Source organism: Harpia harpyja, chromosome 6 (assembly GCF_026419915.1).
Source record: "Harpia harpyja isolate bHarHar1 chromosome 6, bHarHar1 primary haplotype, whole genome shotgun sequence".
Lineage (NCBI taxonomy): Eukaryota > Metazoa > Chordata > Aves > Accipitriformes > Accipitridae > Harpia > Harpia harpyja.
In genome coordinates this window covers 57708889-57730423 of record NC_068945.1, presented here as the reverse complement: position 1 = coordinate 57730423, position 21535 = coordinate 57708889, and the positions used below count along the sequence as shown (strand labels likewise).

General features: G+C 39.2%; 1 protein-coding gene across 14 annotated transcripts in view; it reads left to right on the top strand.

The window, feature by feature from the left end:
- Nucleotides 1-21535, top strand: part of MAGI2 (membrane associated guanylate kinase, WW and PDZ domain containing 2) — a 770074-nt gene that overhangs the window by 584247 nt on the left and 164292 nt on the right. The window lies entirely within an intron of this gene.

Below are 21535 nucleotides of genomic sequence, written 5' to 3'. Positions count from 1 at the left end.
ATTTACTTTTCATCCAGCTCCATTCAGAACAAATATTGTTAAGCTTAAATCCTATCTTTTTCATGTTTTGGTCCCTGGTTATGTATTTTGTGTTCTTACAGCATCATTCCAACTTTCAGTGACAAAATTAATTTCCTGGTAAGTTCTCAATTTACAATACTATTGTCCACATTATTAATTGTAATTAGCATTATCTGATCCATAATCCATGTTTGGCTGAATCTCAAGGTTCTCAAGAGCTAATCCCAAAGCATATTGCTAAGTCAAAAACCTGGGATATAGGATGAATGGAAAAAACTGGAATTACAACTACTGCATCTGAAACCCTGCCGAGAATCTTTTGCAAATTTGTATTTTACAAAGCTGTCTTCTGAGATTGAGGGTGGCTCTTTAAATCATGCTGAGAGATAGTGTAGTCCTGTGGTTCACAGAGAGTCAGGAGTCCTGGACTCTATCCCATGCATTGCCAGTGATTTAATGTGTATCTATGAGAAATTCCATCTTTTTGCACTTCAATATCCTCATCTGCAAAAATAAGCATACTAATATTTGTTTACTTTGAGATTTAAAAACATTGGTGTATTCTGAAGAAAAACCATTATAAAACTGCTGCTTTTCCCATTAAATAAAATGAGAAAATTTTCCATTTTTTTGGTTGAGCATGGCTGCCCCCCTATATGAGCAAAACATGTTATTAAAGGGAATATTTCAAGATAATTTTAATAGGAGCAAAGGACAAGTGCCATTTGTGGCTTTGGAAGTATCCATATTTTTACATTCCAGCACTTCTTACAATAATCATTGCTTCTGTAGGTGAAGCATCTATGCTTTTAGAAAACTAAGTAGTCAATACATACAATTTTGCCAGCTCTAAATGTCATGAGTTCATTTCTGATGAATTTCAGTGCAAGCAAATCTCCTTTCCATTGACTTTAATTGTGAGTTGGCCCAGATCCAAGGGATTCAGTACAAGCTGTAGCTACCAATCTTGAAGCAGCTTTAATGATGCCACCAGTAATAACAGCTCCACATTCAAAACCACATGCAGTTATGTTATCAGATTTAATCAGTTAATCCGTTGGTTTTAATATCATGAATCAAAAGCACAGTTTAGGCTACCTTATCTAAATACTTCTTAACGTAATGTTATTGTATTTTGTAGATATTTTGGAGTAATCTGTAAACACATATCTGTAGCCATGTGGAAAAGGAAAACTGAGCACAGTAACCAGATTTAGCACTTCATATGGAAAATATTCTGCAAAGCTGTTGGGCAAATTAGGTATTCAACTACACATTTGAAAAACAAGTATTGCTTTGAGCAAGTCATTTAAAGAACAAACATAATATACCTCAGTAGTGAGGATGATGCTGTAGACAACTATGATTTACCTGAAGTCAGCACATAAACTCTTGAATATAAGGATCCTTGCTATTCAATAAATGCTGAGTTGTAACTAGAGGCAAAATCAACCTTAATTGAATAGAAACATATCTGCATGTCCTGGAAATCTCAGAAAAGCAAAAATGTTCAATAGTATGGCTCAGAAGCTAAAATACCGTCAAACCCATTTTTTATCATTTTCTCCATCTGCTTCCATCCCAACCTGCTGATAAGATTATACAATTGTTTTCTGGTTTGCTGTTTATTGTAGCTAAAGCTCCTTTCATTATATATCTCGGATAAAAACTTTTACGACATCCTTCCTGTGTTTCTTTATTGTGTTTGCTTAGAAGTTTTCCAGAATAAATAATTTTTGATTACTGTGGGTTTTTAGCAAACAGTATGTTTTGCCACTACCTGACCTGTTGCTGCTATAGCTTTGTGATTATTAATTTGTACTGTCACAGAGCATAAAACCAGCCTTTTTTTATAGTTACCAAACAAATGAGTATTAACTGATCTCTGCCCAGAAGAAGCTACAATCTAAGAAATCTCTTGACAACTCCAATGCTGTGAACAGAATAAAATCAGCTTTTAAAACGTGTTGAGGGGATGCCTTACTAGCTCTTAAAGGTCTTATTCTGCATCAGAAGTAGCAGGATAAATTTAGTTTGCATGCAGCTTTGTGCTGCCAAGTCTATGGCTAGACTGTTTCTGGGACCTAAGTTATCTCATTCACACTGATAGTGTAAATGTGTCTGCAATTCTTGGGGCTTACACACTACAGACCGGGAGCAGTGTTTAGTCCCTTTTGTTCAATGGAAGTTCTGCACGTACACCTCAGTTCATAGTGAGAAAAAACAGAGGGCTTGGGTGGACCTGAGAAGAGAATTTAGATGAGAGAATTTAAAAAGTCCATTTTGCTTGTCTTAATTTTACATTTTTACACTTAATTTGTTTTTTTATGTTCTGCTCTTTTCTTAAACATCAGAACAGCTGTGTTTAATGAGCTGGAATTGAAATAGGTCAATAAAGTGTTACCTGCATGATTAGAGATGAACTACTGGGTATGTGAGTGTGATTAAGACTCCTATAGCTTAGATTGGAATGAGATGGCATGTACAATTATGGATTAGGGGAATATTTTTGTGAAACAGAAAAGCAAATTTCTCTTTAATATGCAATAAATTTCAATGAAAAGTATTTAGATTAAAAAGATCTAGACAGTAAAAGCAAGCAGTCAACAACACATAAGTGTTTTCAGAGGGTGTGTGTCTCCTGAGTATGCTGTGCATTGAAATACATCTTGGAACCAGAGGCTGAAGATGAAATGGACAAAAGGAGGAATAAATATGGAGGCTAAATTTATTTCACCCATTGTATTTTTTTTGGTGCATTTTACTTTTTTTGTACTCTTGCATTGCCTTTCTTGTGTCTGTTTCTGTGCAGTTCTTTAAGCATATTTTTTTTCATGCTTTTGGGCAAATCATAATCCAAGTATCTAGACTACTTAAGACCTTGTAGATACTGCCAGTATCTTCTGCCCTAACAGAATCACAGAATGGTTAATGTTGGAAGGGACCTCTGAACTTCACCATTTCATGGTCACTGCAGCCAAGGCTGCCTTTGACCTTCACATCCCCACCAAGTCATCCCTCCTTGCTGGTGAGTATGATGTCCAGCAGATCACTTCTCCTCTTTGGCTCCACTATTACTTGGGTGAGACAGTTGTTGATGCACTCCAGGAACCTCTGCTGTGTTGTCCCTCCAGCAGATATTGGGGTGGTTGAAGTACCCCATGAGGACCAGGGCCTGCAAATGTGAGGCTGCTCCCTTCTTTCTGTAAAGGGTCTCATCTACTTGTTCTTCCTGGTCAGGCAGCCTATAGCGGACACCGACTACAATGTCACCCTTACCTGTCTTCTCTTTAATCCTCACCCATAAGCTCTCAGGTGGCTCCTCATCCAGCCCCAGGCAGAGCTCCGTGCATTTCAGCTGTTCTTTCACATGAAGGGCAACTTTACCTCCTTGTCTTCCCAGCCTGTCCTTCCTAAGGAGCCTGTAAAGAGCCCTCCTTCCCTGAGTAGAAAATTGGCTGTTGTCAGTCCAGTCAGGTTTTGCACACTAGATCCGTTCACAGACCTTTGGGGTGCTGTAATGTCATTACTTTGGTGGAAGAATGCCATATAAATAACCACTATACTATCTGTCTTCTGTCTGCTTCAAAAAAGCACTGACGATCACAACTTGCTGGGCTGAGAAGCCCACCTGCACCATCATAAAGAACCCGTGGTCCTGAGAAAAGCCTCCTTTTGACAAATTTTGTGGAAATCACAACACTTCTTGAGGTTTCTGATTCATTTCCAATGCTAATTCAGGGTGAATCAACCCAAATTATTAGAGAGAGCATGTAAAGAATTTTTATTTAAAAAAGAGGGAGTACATTTGTGGGAAGATGTATAAGAATGGAACTAGGGATCTGGAAAAAGCATCTCTTAACAGTCACTGGTTGGAAAGTGCAGAGAGAAAAGAGGTGGTTGAGGGGAGCAATAAAAGAAGAAAAGTAACTCACCTGTAGAGAAACTGGAATTCCTGGAGATAAGTTGTTCGCATTCCTACATTCCATAACCACTCACGTTACCGTTTATCCTTAGAATCATAGAATCATAGAATAGTTTGGGTTGGAAGGGACCTTTAAAGATCATCTAGTCCAACCCCACTGCAATGAGCAGGGACATCTTTCACTAGATCAGGTTGCTCAAAGCCCTCCTTCTTCATTTCTGCTGAAGATTGCAATTCCATTGGAGTTTGTAATGTGATTATTAGCATATAGGTAATTATTCCTTCTTCTTTTGAAAATAAAAAGGAAACTGAAGTATCCAGTAGATCATATACTTTGGAAGGAGAACCTTGAATACAGGGACTTTTCAGGTTTTTCATATTTCTAGCTCATTTTTAACATTCCATCCTTGTGTATACGTGAAGTGTTCAGTATTCAGCTGAAGGTTAACTTGGTAAAAGATACTGTTATTCCAGAATAATACCCACACATATCAAGAACTATAGAAAAGCAAAGCACAGCCTGCCTTAATCCCACATTTCTTTCAAGTGGAAGTAGATTCTGATGGGAAAAAGAAATGGGGTTGAAATGAGAAAATCCAGACTTTTATTAAAACACTATATTAGACAAGTCACATGTTTCACGTGGACAAAAAAAGGGGAATTTTGACAGACCAGCATATATAACACTACAATTTGAGGCTCTGAGGACCAATAATGTGTGGGCTGGGATTTTTTGATATATCAGACATAAGAAGCTTACATATTCTTCAGCTATTCAAACTACAGCTCCTGGAAGATTTAACTGTAAGAAAAATAAACTTGGAACTACTGGTGGAAGATAACATCAAGATCTCTAACAACAGTAAAAGGAACTAATGAGAGAATCTGTAACAATAATAATAATGAGAAGAAAGAGTGAAAAAAGAAGAGGAACCTTGAAGGAAAAAAATAACATTTTATATTTTTAATTTAAAACTAATACCTTACCCATCTTTTAATTCTTTAGTAGGTTTTTTTTAGGGAACATGTATCTTTTCAGCCTTATATGATAGTGATGGGGTGTTAATGTACTATAATTTGCTTCTGTACTGGAACATATGGCAACACTGTCTGGTTTTGTTATTTTGATCATTTTCATCTTGCATCAACTGCATACAAATGGAGTTACAAGGTATTTTCTTTGGCAAATGTGAAAAATAATCTGTAGATGTTGTCAGTCTACTGTATGGTTTGGAATAGACAACAGAAAAGAGACTATCCTAATTGAAAATTACTCTTCGTTGTTTTCAAAGTCTGTTTAATGCACATTCGTTTCATTTCTATTGTACATTTTATTAGCTTATATCTCTTTGAAAGGGAACATGAAATGCTAGAACTTTCAGCAGAGATTCCCATTGTCTGGCCTCTAGATAACTCAAAGGTTATCATAAATATCCATTAAGATTTAAAAAAAAAAAAAAAAAGTGATACAGAGGTAAAAACTTATCTAGGGAAAATATTATGGGCCTTTGTGTGCTATCCTTAATAGACCAAGGTCTTATTTTGGAGGAGAAGGGAGAAGGTTATACATTTTATTCTGCCTTCTTTTCTTTCTTCCAAACGTTTTATTTTACTTAATAAGATTTGCATTAGACATGAGTCTAAATCAAAGACTGCAGACATACACTTTTAGATAGATTAAAAACTGAATTTCATATTCATATTTGGCATCTCAAGACCATTCATGTTGCAGTAATTGAATGAATTTTCCCTTTCTGTAATCCAATATTTTATTATCACAAGATCGAGTGCTGATGTCCTTGATTTGGTTTTTTATTATATTTTTTCCTTTTATTGTCACAGTCTTTAGTTGTCCTTAATAACAGAAATGTTTATCAAGTTATCAAAAATTAAAAAGATAAGTGGGCAAGCCTAATTATGAGGCAATAACAATAGTAAGGATTTCTCTCCTTCTGACCGTTAGATTAGCTGAAGTAAGACAGAAAAACCCCTGTGTCAAGAGTTCTTATTTTCTAAGGTAAGACAGTGGATAATGGACAGTTACCATGGGTTAAACTCTGCTGCTTCTCCTGAAGTAGCAAAATTGGTGCAGGCTCTTTGGGAGAGAAGCAAACTGTGCTGCAGGGCAGAGGCTGCCCTGTTGGCTGTGCAGAGCCGAATCCCACCAGGGCTGGGCAGAAAGCTATTGGAAGTGGGAGATGCAAATTCCCACATCCATGCGCAGAAGTGTTTCTACTGTGGCCACTTCCATATGATGTTTGTCTGCATTTCCTTGGCCCTTCTGCCTTGCTAAATATTCCTTCTCTTTCATTCCTGTAGAATTACCCAGATTATCTCAGGTTTGCACAGCATCATGAAAGCAAGGCTTTGGCTTATCAGTGTAACCTTGACTTGCAGAAAACCTAACAATATCTGTACCAAAGTTGTATGCTCTGCTTCACAATTCGAGCCCTTTATTGAGAGCTTCTCCTCATAAGGGACAAGTGTGATTACACAGAATAGCACAGTCATCAATATAGCTACAGCAAAATTTCCAGTCTTTTGAAGATTTTTTTCATGTTTTCTGTGGGAACAAAAATAAATAATCCTCTTGCTATTAACGTTTAAAAGAAAGATTCTGAAAGAAGATGGCAAAACTTTCATAAGAACAATAGTTAAAGAGAACAAAGCAGAAACATGAGCAGGTCTGAATATAAGCTCCCATCATTCAAGAATAGTTGGAGCTGTGAAATGGTGTAAATTGTTGTCTGGTTGCAGTGAATTACTTTTGCTACAGCAAAGAAGGTGCCATTCCCTGTCATTTTTAGGTCAAAACAGCCTCCAGACTCCAGATTTTGTTGTGTGAACAGACAGGATTGAGAATTGATTACTGGGACTTTGATACTAATACAGTATCCTTCATTACTTTCATTGGCTATTTCAGTATGGTTTTCCACTCACTGTTGTAACTAAGTGTGGATGACGATGCTGGTGATTGATTGCTGTGAATAGATGGTGTCTTGGTTCACTTTATTAAATTATTTCAGAACCTTGGTAACATCTGAATGGCAGAAGTCTGACCTGCAAATCGAACAGTGGGCAGAGTTTAGCTCAGAGATGCTGTCTGACACCAATTGCTTTTGACAGCCTTGTTCTGAAGGAACATGAGAATGACCTTGATGATTGTAGGATTGCAGTTGCTCATGAGGTCCCCATTTTTTTGAAGTAAGCAGATATTGTCATACTTCTCATAAGACAGCAGGATACTGGAAATCTGAGCAAATAATGATTAAGTCTTGCGAACTTCAGACTCTTTAGGACAAAGTAAAATTGACAGACCTGATACAGCCCATAGCTGTTTACAGTTGTGGTCCTAAAACAACTGAGTGGCATTAATTATCTTTATTAAAGGAAGACAAGGAAATGTAAATATTCTCAGGAGAACCTTAGGCTGAGATCTAAATGAGTTTTAATTTTATAAAATCCTTGTCATGCTAAGCACTCACCAGTGAGTTACATGTTCTTATCACAGGGGGGTTTGTGTTTTCAAGGAGCAGCCAGCTCATGATCTTAAAACCATATTATACAATCCCCATTCTCTTTTAGACTTGGTACAGATATCCAGACTCAGCTTCTGCAAACTCAGAAGTTATAAACACAAACATTCTCCCTTCTTTAGGCTGTGTGGTACAAATTGCATGAGCATTGGCTCCTATTTTAACTTGCAGGAGATACCATTGTCTTTCATTACTTTTAGGAAAGCAAAAGGTACCCCGTTTGTTACTGACTCAAACAATTTCACAAAATAGGGGGAAAGGAAGTTAAAAATAAATTTTTTGAAAAATGGAAAAATGGAGGAAATAGAACTGCCAAAAGAGAAGAGAATGACAAATAAAGGACAAGAGAAGTAAGATACGGAGGGAAATGAGCAATTTCAGGGCCAGTCCAAGCAAGACTTGCCCAGCCATTGTGGCAATCGTAGCAATGTGTCTTCCTCCCCCCATGGTCACACTGATGCTTTCTCTCACTCGTTTCCACCCATCTTTTGTAATTTCCTTGTCCCTTTGCCCTTTCACATCACCTATTCATTTTAAAATGGTAGAAAGAAAAAAAGAGATTAAAGAGAAAGAAGAGACAGTTGCAAAGCAACACCATCTTCACGCCTTCCACTTAAATTCCTTTACTGTTAAACAGCACGGATTTTCCTGCAGTACCAGCTGCATTGTGTAATTAGGACTGCAACTGGAAAGTGGAAAACTAATACATTTTTATCATTTCACTGTGTACTAAAAGGTTGGCAGAGGCTGCCTCTGCCACAGGTGTTGCAAGTGCTCAGAGCCAACCATTTTACAAACATGGCAGTTGCACAACTGACTTTGTCAGTGGAGCAGAGAAAAATATGCACCTAAAATGCATGTAGCATTCAATTCTCCGCATTTGTAAGACTTTTTATAAAAAGATTGGAGGCTTATTTTTTCCCATGATACAGAAATAATCTTTCTCTGTGAGAACAGACCAGTGAACCAGATGTGAACCAAACCTGTGAAATTCAAGCACCTAATTACATATCAAAGAAGAAAATAGACACTAGTTTAAGTCCACACATCCTGACTGCAGCTCAGCACAAAAGGCAAACTTAAGAACTGAGCACACATATTCTGTAGGCATATAACATTTTCCTCAAAATAATTAAAGTTCACCAAGGAAAAACATAACTAGCTATTGATAACTGCACACAGTGAATGTATCATAAATTACAAACTTAATTTAGCCCGTTCCGCTGCATCTGAAAGTTATGAATGATAATCCCAACATTACATTTTACAGCAGTACATAGCAAACATTACAGTTACAATGTCAGGAGTGCCTATCGAGAGAGATGTAAAATCAAGTCCCTTCCAGTTCTGCTTGACTTTAAGATAATAATTATAGTCTCTACACCTGTCCAATAAAGAAGTCCCAATAAAATTCTCATCCTCTGAGTTCTGCCTGCAGATGGCCAGTAGAGTTTATTAAGTTTTATGAAGACTGCAAATGAATGAAAAGAAATATAACCAGCCACTAAAAGTTGTTCTGTTCTGTGCTTATTTGCTCTTCCCTGGTTATATTACAACTATGCGTGGTTACAGACAATGACAACAAAATCAATCTTAAAAAACATGTTGCCACAGCCTGATTTCTCCATTTCTCCTGCTTGCAGTTTCTGCAGTTGATTTGTCTGATATCCTCAGACTCCTTTCTAGTGATTTAGGGACAGCTTTGGTTGAACAGTAGTTTTTATATTTTCTTTTAGGCCCTCATATGTGTATTTTTTGAAGTAACTGAGGCTCTAATCAGCAAGGTTGTGCTGCTGCCCTTCTTACTGAGCCTTCTGAAGAGGGTGTGCTGGCATTGAGGTGACCCAGTCTAACCACTCAGTCTGAATTGTTCTCATGGGCCAGAAGGAGAAATCCTCAAAAAATTTCAATCAAGTATCTCTAGGTCAGTCTGTAAAAAGCATGCCTTTGTATGCCTATATCTGATTACTTCTAAACTGGCTTACAGAGGAATTATAAAGGTATAAAATAGACTCAGGCAAAGCTGGGCTGAAATGAGATACTGCAGTGAGAGATCTGTTCAATCTTTGTGTTTGGTGTTCCTGTAGGGTCCCTGTAGGGTCTGTTCTGTACTAACTTTGTGGTAGACCATACATCTTTGGGGATAAGTTGTAGGGGAAGCAGTTTGGAGGGTCTCTTCTTTTTTTAAGGACTTGTAGTGACCTTAATATTTAAGGAGCTGAAGAGACTGGAGAACAGTAAAGAGCAGAAATCAACAGACTAACAGAAAAAGGAGTTGAAATTGAAGATCTGTTTATTATACCTCTGAGTTGGTGCAGCTTCAATTTGGAGACCTACCTTCAACCATTAAATACAAATGAAATTAAAAGTAATTAATTTAATTTAAATCATTAATTAATATAATAACTGTGCAAGGGCATACACTGAGGAGAAGGTTACTTTTTGTTGGAATAACTCAAGTAGATTAGTTGCTCATTCCAAAATTATGTATAGCAGTATCATGAAAGTCAGATACCTCATTTCTCTGGGTTGATCCTTATGATAAAGATGGCCACATGACTGACCAACCTGAAAGTCCCCTCCCTTATGCAAATAGGCTATTGCTGCACATGAATGAAAAACTGGGACCATACACTCTCTTCTTCCAGTAACTGTTGTAGATACGCTTCTTCTGAGGTAGCCACAGCAGTCTTTTACTTGTCTTTATATTCTTATTCTCCTCAGAAATTCTGGGAATGGAAAAGACAGGCTTACATATGGCAGCGGAGGTGCTCCTGCCCAGCAGAATTCAGTGGGGCTGCATCACTGGTGGGGCTGTGTCATTGGTGGGGCTGTAAGGAAGGAGTCTCAAGAAGGAGGCAGGGAGAGGAACAAATTCTTTGGTAAAAAACTACTAGGTTTGGGGAGAACTAGGAACAGACTGCAGTTGTCTTTGAAGGAGATTTGGGTTTTCTTGGGAGAAGTCAGGGGGTCTTTGGGAAAAGAACCTGAAGATTTTTGGAGATGCTTGCTAATAAACAAGACACATGAAGAACCACAGCCTGCTCTTTCTCTTTTTTTTTCCTCTCTGTCCCATCTCTATTTCCATCCTATCCTTCTAACACAGTACCCTCTTAGTCCCCCTCTAGTGTTTGGGTTACTTCTCTATTCAGCCTTATGAAGGTTTTACGCTGAGAAGGAGGAGGGGGGGGGGAAAGGGAGTGGAAAATATGTGTGTTGTCACTTTTCATGACATTGCAGCACATAAAAATAAAAAATAGTGACTACGAACATGAGCATACTACTTTGCCTACTACTTTTTTCTTTCTTCCTATAACATGTTAGTACATACCAACATTACTGAACATTAAAACATGAAGAAAACATGGCTAGATCTTAATTGTTTTATTATTATCCCTGTCGTGGTTTAACCCCAGCCAGCAACTAAGCACCACGCAGCTGCTCACTCACTCCCCTCCCACCCAGTGGGATGGGGGAGAAAATCGGGAAAAGAAGTAAAACTCGTGGGTTGAGATGAGAACAGTTTAATAGAACAGAAAAGAAGAAACTAATAATGATAATGATAACACTAATAAAATGACAACAGCAATAATAAAAGGATTGGAATGTACAAATGATGCGCAGTGCAATTGCTCACCACCTGCCGATTGACACCCAGCTAGTCCCCGAGCGGCGATTCCCCGCCCCCACTTCCCCGTTCCTATACTGGATGGGACGTCACATGGTATGGAATACCCCGTTGGCCAGTTTGGGTCAGCTGCCCTGGCTGTGTCCTGTGCCAACTTCTTGTGCCCCTCCAGCTTTCTCGCTGGCTGGGCATGAGAAGCTGAAAAATCCTTGACTTTAGTCTAAACACTACTGAGCAACAACTGAAAACATCAGTGTTATCAACATTCTTCGCATACTGAACTCAAAACATAGCACTGTACCAGCTACTAGGAAGACAGTTAACTCTATCTCAGCTGAAACCAGGACAATCCCACACAGTTAAAACTCTTGAATGAAAAATGACTTAGAAACCTGATCATTTTGTCATTGTCACGAATCGGTGTATTAATTGGACACTACATTTGCAAAGTGCCCTTATGAATGCAACCAAAATGTGTCTGGTAGATTAACAAAGGACCACACACCTGTTTCTCATGCAAAGTTCCTTTCTGATACTGTCACAGAACCATACTGAGAGAGAGTTTTGGCAGGTGGCATTACAAGTCAAATAAAGAAAAATAAGCTTCTGAATTCATACCTATTTCCTTGTCATTCAAATGCCAAGGGATTTTTTAACATAATGTTTAAAATACAGAGTTACTCACTTTGAGTGTCCTCATAAATATAACTAATGCATAATGATGAATGAGTTATGATAAGAAGTTTCAGAAAGCAGTTACATGCAACTAAAGCAGCTTTTTATCTATTGTGCAACAAAGCAAAAAGTAATAAAAGATGGAACTTTCAAAGTTCTCACCCTCAACACGGCAGTGAAGCCACTGAGGAGACAAAACCAGATTCTAGTCTTGTTTCACTAGTATAAATCAAGAATTGCTGCCTCAGCAGCTGCAGTGTTAACCTGAATTCGCCAGAGTGCAATGTAATCTCCCTCATCAATTGTATTGATTTATCTATTTCATCAAATACTATTTAAACAAATAACGTATCTGCATTACATATATCCAGCTACTGTTCAGAACTGTGAAAACACATTATTAAAAAGCATGGTAGTCATGGAAACAGATCATGTAGGAAGTACCTTGAGGAGGATTCTTCTATCTGATTGCATACAACTTCATTGGCCACTTGGAAATAAAATATAGAAATGTAAGATGTCTTGTACTTGATCAGAGCACTAGTTTGTTTAATCTGCTCTGAGATTTCCATCCAAGGCCAGTATCTGAAGCTTCTAAGGCAGTTGCAGCTCATCACAAATAAATAATGTACCTGTGCAATTTTGCAGTCTGGGCAGGATAGTTTTTTATTTGTGGACCACCCACAGATAATCAGTTCATTGTGAGCACACAAAGTACATCTTGGATGTTTTTTTCTGTTATCAGTATAGATGCTACATTTTCCCATCTCTTTTTATAATATGTCTATCCATTTGCCTCACTGGCCTGTCACATAAAGTCAAGTAATTGCCATTTGGTGTAATAACAAGGCAGAAAACCAAAAAAAACAGAAAGCGTTATGCTATGTGCTTTATTTTGAAACATTGACTTGAGACTCTCAAGGCCCAGTGAGACAAATGAAGTCATGAAGCAAATGTTTTCTAACGTCAATTGAAATTTTAATTAAAGTTTAGTGCTGTTATTTTAAAAATCAGCCAGAAACAAGGTAAAACAACCTGTTCGACCAGGAAAGACAGTTAGGGGAGATGAGGAAAAGGGATTGTCCTCTGTGTAGAGGAACGGCTTGGATGTACGGAGCTCTCCTATGGGATGGATGGCTGGCTGGTGGAGAGTCTGTGGGTCAGGATCAGAGGAGAGGCCAGTAAGGGAGACCATGATGGGTTGTTCTTACAGACACCCTGATCAGGGTGAGGAAGCCTTTCTTAAACAACTCAGGGAAGTCTCTGATCACAGGTTCTGACTTTCATGGGGGACTTGAACCTCCCTGACATCTGCTAGATGGACAGCAAGGCAGAAGACAAGCAGGCAACAAGATTTCTGGCAGTTTTCAGGGATAACTTCTTGATACAGGTACCAGATAAGCCAATGAGGTGCGACCTCATAGCTGGACCTGCTATGAACTAACAGCAAGAACTAGTGGAAGATGTGATAATCAATGACAGCTTTGGCTATAGCAGCCATGAAATAGTGAAGTTCAAGATGCTGTGGCAGAGGAGCTCAGGACACTGGCAGGTGTCAGGCCCTGACAATGTCCCTGATGAAATCATGAAGCGAGTCCTCTGAGAACACATTTCTGGACACCTGAAGGAGAAGGTGGTGACTGGGAACAGCCGGTGTGTATTTACCCAGTGCAAATCATGCCTGACCAACTTGATTGCTATGCTAAAATGACTGGATCTGTGGACGAAGCAAAAGCAGTGGATGTCATTTACCTTGACTTTTGCAAGATATTTTGCACTGTCTCCCACAATATTAGTGTATCACATTTAGGGCATTAAAAATCTGGATGGATGGAGAACTGTACAGGTAAATAACTGGTGTCCTGGTTTCAGCTGGGATAGAGTTAACTGTCTTCCTAGTAGCTGGTACAGTGCTATGTTTTGAGTTCAGAGCGAAGAATGTTGATAACACTGATGTTTTCAGTTGTTGCTCAGTAGTGTTTAGACTAATGTCAAGGATTTTTCAGCTTCTCATGCCCAGCCAGTGAGAAAGCTGGAGGGGCACAAGAAGTTGGCACAGGACACAGCCAGGGCACCTGACCCAAACTGGCCAACGGTGTATTCCATACCATGTGACGTCCCATCCAGTACAGAAACGGGGAAGTGGGGGGCAGGGATTCGCCGCTCGGGGGACTGGCGGGGTGTCGGTCGGCGGGTGGTGAGCAATTGCACTGCGTATCATTTGTACATTCCAATCCTTTCATTATTGCTGTTGTCATTTTATTAGTGTTATCATTATCATTATTAGTTTCTTCTTTTCTGTTCTATTAAACCGTTCTTATCTCAACCCACGGGTTTTGCTTCTTCTCCCGATTTTCTCCCCCATCCCACTGGGTGGGGGGGAGTGAGTGAGCGGCTGCGTGGTGTTTAGTTGCTGGCTGGGGTTAAACCACGACAACTGGCTGGGTGATGAGGCTCAGAGGGTAGTGGTTAATGGGCCATACGACACCTGAATGCTTATGCAAGAGGCGTACTGCAGGGGTTTATAGCAGAGTCTGTCCTGTTTGACACCTTTATGTACAGTCTGAAGGAGGCAACAAAGTCAACTTTGGGGGAGACACCAGGGGGACCAGTCAACATGGTCATGGGCCAGGCTGCCTTTGAGGGACCTAGCCAGGCTGGAGGAACAGGCCAGCAGAAACCTTGCAAAATTCAACAAGGACAAATGTAAAGTCCTGCACCTGGGCAGGAAGAAATTCTCATGACAGTACAGGTTGGGAACTGACTCGTCAGACCACATCTGTAATTCTGCATCCAGTTTTGGGACCCCCAATACACGATAAACTGGAATGATGCATGGGAGCAAGTTTAGCAGAGGGCCACCAAGATGGGCAGGGGCAGGGGCAGTTGCCCTGTGAGGAAAGGCTGAGGGTAATCCCGTTTCCCCTTTAGTAAAGTTTGGCACTGAAAGTAACATTAAAATGTGTCATTTGGGGTTGTTACAGAGTAATAGGCTTTTTTTCTTTATTATACCAAAGGTTGAGGTGAACAGCTAGCTAAAATACGTTGAAGCTTATATATGAATCTGAGATACTAGTAACAGAATACCTGGCTGCCTCCCACAAGGTCTAGTCTGCACTATTAGTAGCTACATACTTTTATGGGTCTTTTAAGGTCAGTAGCCAAACTGAAGGGTTTAGGTTATGCAATAACAGTAAATTCAATAACTCCATAAATTCACAGGGTATGTTGTTAAACATTTAACAGCAAAGGAAGTCATATAAATAAATGAAGAGACTGAAAAGCAAATAGAAGAAACGCCTAACTTCATGACATCAGGCAGTTACTAGGTAGAAAACACTGGTTTGTAACAAGGCTGAATTGATACAGTCAGTAATGAGGTACAAGCACTGAAAGATTTGAACATCCAAAAGATCAAAAAGAATGTTTCTTTTCAGTCTGTTTTCTTCAAAGTCTAAAGAATATAGCACAAAAAAAAAGCTGTGTTAATAAAATGAGTTTCAAAGGCAGAATCTTCCACGTTGGAGCTGTACGTGGCATGCAGCAAATCTGCTGAACTCCAGGAATACAAATTGATAATGCAGTGTGCTCAGTTAATGTACTTGGAGCTCCTTTTCTGCTGATAAAATGAGTGTGCCGGTGACGGTCCCTTTTATGTGCATGTGTGCACTTTGAACCAGCCAGCGGTGCCATTGCAGCTCCTCGGCACGCGTGTGAGTAACTGCTGGGGCACGTGCTGATCTTCTCCGGCAGGTTCGCATCCTGCACCAAGATTCATCCTGAAGTGACTTTACTCCTAGCAGTGCCCACATTAGCTAGTTTAAAGCTAGGAGCTGCGAGGATAAGAGTTTCAGTGACTCTGTTTAGATGTACCTTTTGTTCAATTAAAAATGAGATAATGTGTAATTAACACAGAATTCAGAAATTAACCTAAGCTATTCTTGGAAGCTAAGGCACATAGCTGTTTAATTATTCCATGGAAGCCTGGATGCATTCATACCCAGTCTCCTGGGCAAGAGCTTGTAGTTAAAAAATGACATTTTTCAGCCTTTCCTAGTGGTCTCTATTTCCCCAGCAAAACACTAGTCACTTTAGTGGGAATTGTGAGATCAACAAGGAGCTGGTTTAAGCTTCTGTCTCCCCAAACTTTCTGTAATACAAACCAAGTACCCAGCACAAATAACACAGGAGTAAGAACAGAGAACAAGACAAAAGGATAACATGATTTGATGAAAAAAATTTAAAGTTTTAATAATAACTATTTTTCAGTAACTATTTCTGCTTTCCTTAAATCTATTATTTCTAAATACACGGAAAACAGGATTTTTTAGTTTGTTTGGAATCTTTTAACAGAAACTCTAAGCTTTCTCTTGAAAAGGTCCATGTAGAGTACTCTGACCAGCTTCAGCTATTGCCCACTAAACTGTTGAGAACTGAGTTCTTTATCAAGGAAACCATCTCTGGCACTGCCTGCGTTAACCTAACTAAATTCACAACATATAAGGTATTTTTTCCCCTAATTTCTTTTTAATTGCTTTTTTTTCATTTTTACTTGAATTAATAGCTAACAAGCCCTTTATGAACTCTTCTTTGATAGTTAAAACTCAGTAATTCATTTGGTACTTTTTTCACTGTATTAATGCAAATCTTGATTAGACATTACACAGTTCTGCATGTCAGAGGAATCAAGTACACCTAATGTTAAAAATATCCCTACTGTTGGCAATACTTCACTTGGTAACAATGCTGGGAGAAAATATTATTGAATTGATAGTAATATTTAGTAATTCTATGTTCTGCACAATTAAGGATGTATCGTGTCATAATAAGCTGCACAGAAGGAAGAAGATGCATTTATCACATGTGAATGTTACTTTGACATATGTTTCCATTGTGCAAGAAGAAATTATGCATAATGTCATTTTATTCATGAGAATAAATTGCACACGAATGGTTTGTGATTACAGACAGAACATAAACAGTCATGATTGTGTGAAATTTGCTGGTATGATAATGGCAGTTGGAGAACACAAATTTAATTGAAATTGGGCTTACATGGCTTGGCTTGGAGTTGGTACCTTCCTTAAGTTTTCCAGGTCTTCCATGATAGGAAGAGTGAATTTGGTTTTTGCCATGGAGGTGGGGTTGTCCATCCTGCCTTTGTTGTTATTTTCACTAAGACAGTGAACAATTCAACTTGCAATTTTTTTATCTAATTCATTTTCTCACTCAGCTTTTGATTTGTACACTAGCATCGAGAAGTACATGTTAGTAATTGCATTTTCCAGCTCAGGCAGTGACTTTTGAAACATGGCTAAGTGGAGGAACCTGTTGAGGTAGTATAAAGGATTTTACCATAGCATACACCTGTTGATTTTTTGTTGTTATTTGGAGCTCCCAGATAGTATGCAGGTAGGTGACCTAGCAGAATTCACACAAGTATGTGGATAGTAGGTTAAATACTGATTTTCAGTGAGCAATGTTATCCTCTCTTTCCTTATGGTAACCTGTAACAGAAGGTTGCAGGAGCAGCAGCGCAACTCCTGTATCTGTTTCATGAATCAGCCGTGCAATGTGGACGTGCACTAACGAAAGCATTCAAACCAGACATCTCCAGCCCTCTGCTCCTGAGGGAGCAGCACAGCATGCCATGAGCAGCATCCGCTCCCTGGTAATCTGTGTGCTGTGCCTTAGGGTATTGCAGGCAAAGGTTTTTGTGTAAGCTATGCAGTGAGGAACACTGGTTTAGACTTACAGATAAATACTTGCAAAGACTATATCTGTTAAAGAAACTGGAAGAGTGTGCAACTGCATTGGACTGTGGAGCTGCATGGTATTTTGGAACTTTTTACCCAGCTCTTTTAATACCCTCTGTAGTAGGTAACCGACTTGAAAAAGCAAAACTGAATTTGAAACAGGGGGAAAGAAAAGAGAAGAGAGAAAGCAAGAAATAAAACAAGCACAGGCTGTTGAGTGGAAAGATACAGTATTTTTTTGCAAAGTCTCATATATAGGTTAGAAAAGGATTCTTGACCTGTGCCTGGGTGTTAACAAGGCAGGTGAACCAAACTCATGCTGAGTTCCACAGCTTCCACATCCTTATTGACAGCATTTTCAATAACAGCAGGCATTATATTTTCTTTTTCTCTCTCATTCCATATTCTTTTGTACTATACAAATATTTTTATTGCAGCCGATTCAAGAAATACGCTCTCGTCTTTCTTTCCAGCCTGTCAGTAGGGTAGTGACACAATGCTGGCTGTTGTTCTGAAACCTTGAAAGGTTTTTATGACTCTCTTTAACACAGTTACTACTCCATAAACTCCAGAAAAAATAATCTTTGGGTTTGGTAATATGCTTTTTCATCTTGGCACATTGAGATCCAAAATGTACTCCTTCTTCCATCCCCAGAGAAGGTTAAGTGGCACCATCAAAAAATCATTCTGAAACACAACAGCTTTCAGAAGGCAGAATAAGAGCATCTGGACCATTAGCATAAGGAGGCTGTGATGAGAAGGCACTACCACTGATTATTGAAGTGACCTGCTTGAATTCACATTAGTTTTTCCTTTCTTTTTTTCCTTCTTTCTTTCCTTTTTTTCCTTCTTTCTTTCTTTGAAAATACAAGGGCTTTGTTACCATTGGTTACTTATAGAAATGCAGCTCCTTCTGCATTTAAAAGCTTACCCAGATGCATACTGAGCAAAATGTCTTAGTATCAGCTGTACCTTTTTGATCTTTTTTTTTGGATGACTGCTGCAGTGTTAGCTAGATGCTGCTTCTCTGGTAGGGGATAAAGCATGAAATGTGAAAACTGGAGCATATATACATCCTATACAGATTATCCAGCACCTTTCCATCCACTCATCGTAACAGCATTGCCAAATGCTGCACAATTACTGATTTTTAAATGGTGATTTTACAAATGTTCCTGAACGGGCCCTCCACTGGATGATAGGAGGAGATCTGTGGGAAAACAATGTTAGATATTGAAGACTGAAAATAAAGGATGGAATTTTTTTTTTTTTTCCTTCTATACACAGAGATCCTCCTGGAGTGAATAGAATTAAAAGACATGGATGGTAGAAGCGTTGAGCTCATGAAAATGAAGACTTCATATATAGCATAGTAACCATAAAACCATTGGTTGCAGAAATTACACATGAACTAACATGCTAGTGCTATCAAATGAATATCAGAGATTGCTATAATTATAGCTCCCTTCCCAATTCAAATCATGATGGCCAACAGTAATCTCCTTCACAAGTGTTTTATAACAATTCTTTTTTATAAATGTTTACTGTTCACTCTCATCCCTGATGATCATCACTGGTCACAGTGAAATGAAAAAGAGAAACTGTAATGCCCTCACCACTAATCTGGCAAATGCTTAGCTTCCTATTTTATGGAGCACTAAAGTATTTCTGTCCTGTAATCTTTCATTTCAGTAGTGAAAAATGGAATAGATGCCACTATTTAATGTAATGAAAAATAATCACAGTGAAAGCAAATGTAGCAGAAGATCCTCCTAACAGAAGCTCTGTAGTAAACTACACTCCACTAACCTTATCTGCCGTACTTTGGGGGGGTGCAGGGGCCTTAGAGTTTGTGCTCTACCAATTCCATTTTACTGGTCAACACAGAATTTTAATTAAACATAGCTTACAGGCTGCATCTCAAATGGAAAAATGAAATTAGAGCATAGCCTTACAAGGAGTTTATATCTATTATGGTACACTAAGGTAATTTTTTATTTCCTTTCTTCTGAACCCATGACTATTTTATGATGTTAAATAATCAGTGGTTCAATCCATGCATTATAAAAGTGGGTTCTCCATGATATGTCCAATTCATTAAATTTTTACAGACTTTTACACTAGAAGATGGGATTTGCCATTTGCCTTCTCAATAGTTGTGCCAGTTTGTAAATACAGTTATGCATCATTACATAGAATCATAGAATCATTTCGGTTGGAAAAGACCTTCAAGATCATCAAGTCCAACCATTAACCATGCCCTCTAAACCATGCCCTGGAGTACCCTGTCCACTCGCTTTTTGAATACCTCCAGGGATGGTGACTCAACCACTTCCCTGGGCAGCCTGTTCCAATGTTTGACAACCCTCTCAGTAAAAAAATTTTTCCTAATATCTAACCTAAATCTCCCTTGCCTCAACTTGAGGCCATTTCCTCTTGTCCTATCTCCAGACACCTGACAGAAGAGACCAACACCCACCTCACTACAACCCCCTTTCAGGTAGTTGTAGAGAGCGATAAGGTCTCCCCTCAGCCTCCTCTTTTCTAGACTGAACAGCCCCAGATCCCTCAGCCGCTCCTCACAAGACTTGTGCTCCAGGCCCCTCACCAACTTGGTTGCCCTTCTCTGGACACGCTCCAGCACCTCAAGGTCTTTCCTGTAGTGAGGGGCCCAAAACTGAACACAGCACTCGAGGTGCGGCCTCACCAGTGCCGAGTACAGGGGAACAACCACCTCCCTGCTCCTGCTGGCCACACTGTTCCTGATACAGGCCAGGATGCGATTGGCCTTCTTGGCCACCTGGGCACACTGCTGGCTCATATCCAGCCGGCATTACTTTAGGAAAAAATAGGCCAATAGGTTAATAGTAAGTCCTCAAATTATTTCAGATTTCCATAAATATGTAAAATAAAATATGTCTTCTGGATCTATACACTTTAAAGTGTATATATTTACAGAAGGATAGCTACTTTTAAATTTGGGCAAAACATCTACTTTCTTTTTTTAATTTCATAGTTGAAAAAAACTCCATCTACTAATACACTTTGGGAAAGGGATCTATGCACACATCTCTGTGTGTGTGCGTGTGTATGTGTGTGCATGTGTGTTTGTGTGTATTTTTAAGTACATACAGATTTTACCAGTACCTGCCTCACTTTTCTCTAAGGGAGTGTAATTTTAGATGGCCAGATATGAAAGCAACATTAAGTTAATTAGGGGAAGAAAGCCATGCAAGGTTACATAAAAATAAAATGTACCTATAGTATTTAAACTAATACTTTATATTTATTCTGTGTCACAGGGTTAGGTAAAAGCATCATTTTTTCATAGCAAATAATTGCCTTATTTATCATGCATGCATTGGGAATGAAACTCACTGCAGGGGCAGTACAGGATTTGTGCATCAGCTGCTTTCTTTTTTAATATTTATGGCTTACATTCCACAGTCTTGTCTCAGGATATACAGGACTTTGTGAGAATCATTGTAGAGTCGGTCTCCTACGGAATTTACTGAAGTTCTGGGCAGGTCTGGAAAGAGCAAAACCAGGGCTTTCTAATGCTTGGTGACTTGATGATGAGCCAGTGACATACCCTTGCAACAAAGCAGGCCAACAGCCTCCTGGGCTGTAGCTGGCAGAGCATTGCCAGCAGATCAAGGGAGATGATCCTTCCCCTCTGCTCAGCACTGGTGAGACACAGCTGGAGTGCTGGGTCCAGTTCTGGGCTCCCCAGCACAAGAGAGACGTGGACATAGAGGAGACAGTCCAGTGAAAGGCCACTGAGGCAATGAGGGGACTGGAGCATCCCTCCTATAAGGAAAGGCTGAGAGAGCTACGACTGTTTGGCCTGGAGAAGAGAAGGCTCGGGGGGATTTTATCAATCTAAATAAATACCTGAAGGAAGGCGCAAGTAAGATGGAACCAGGCTCTCTTCAATGGTGCCCAGTGACAGGACAGGAGGTAAAGGGTACAAACTGAAATACAGGAAATTCTA